Source organism: Solanum tuberosum, unplaced genomic scaffold (genome assembly GCF_000226075.1).
Source record: "Solanum tuberosum cultivar DM 1-3 516 R44 unplaced genomic scaffold, SolTub_3.0 scf00486, whole genome shotgun sequence".
Lineage (NCBI taxonomy): Eukaryota > Viridiplantae > Streptophyta > Magnoliopsida > Solanales > Solanaceae > Solanum > Solanum tuberosum.
In genome coordinates this window covers 41,248-41,868 of record NW_006239403.1, presented here as the reverse complement: position 1 = coordinate 41,868, position 621 = coordinate 41,248, and positions in this window count along the sequence as shown.

The following is a 621-nucleotide window of genomic DNA, read 5'->3' as shown; positions in this document are numbered from 1 at the left end:
GAGCCTTAAAATGAAGTTAAAACATTCAATAAAGACTCTTGAACAACTTTAAAGACTTGCTTGTACTTGCTTCTTAACTTAGCTTGACTTGACTCTAACTTCACTTGAATTTGATACTAACTCGCCTTGAATTGGTTTATAGATTCAAGGTATATGATCACACGTTTATAGATGAGTTCTTGACGTATAGACGTACCTTGAAGTGTTGGAAACAACTAGGAAACATAGGTACAATACCATGGAGCATGCATGAGAAAGTGTGAGAAGAATGGGGGAACTTGGCGTCCTTGGCGCTCTGCAAGGCACGGAGTGCCAGCCCTAAAACTTCAGAGGGCCAGCTGAGGCGCTCTGCAAGGCGCGGCGCCCCAAGGGGAAAACTTCAGAGCCCCTGCTGGGGTGCGCTGGCTGGCGCGACACCCCAGCCCTTTTCCCCGAAAACTTGACTCTTCTCCATCATTTTTCCAACTCTAAACCTCCCTTACCTTCAATGGTTTCAACCTAAATGTCACGCCCTGAGCCTACACCCTGGGCGGGACCGGCACTCGGAGACCATTGCTGGCCCCAAGCGAACCCTTGGCCTGGCTTTCTTAACTCAGCGGAAACCTAACTCAACAGAATAAC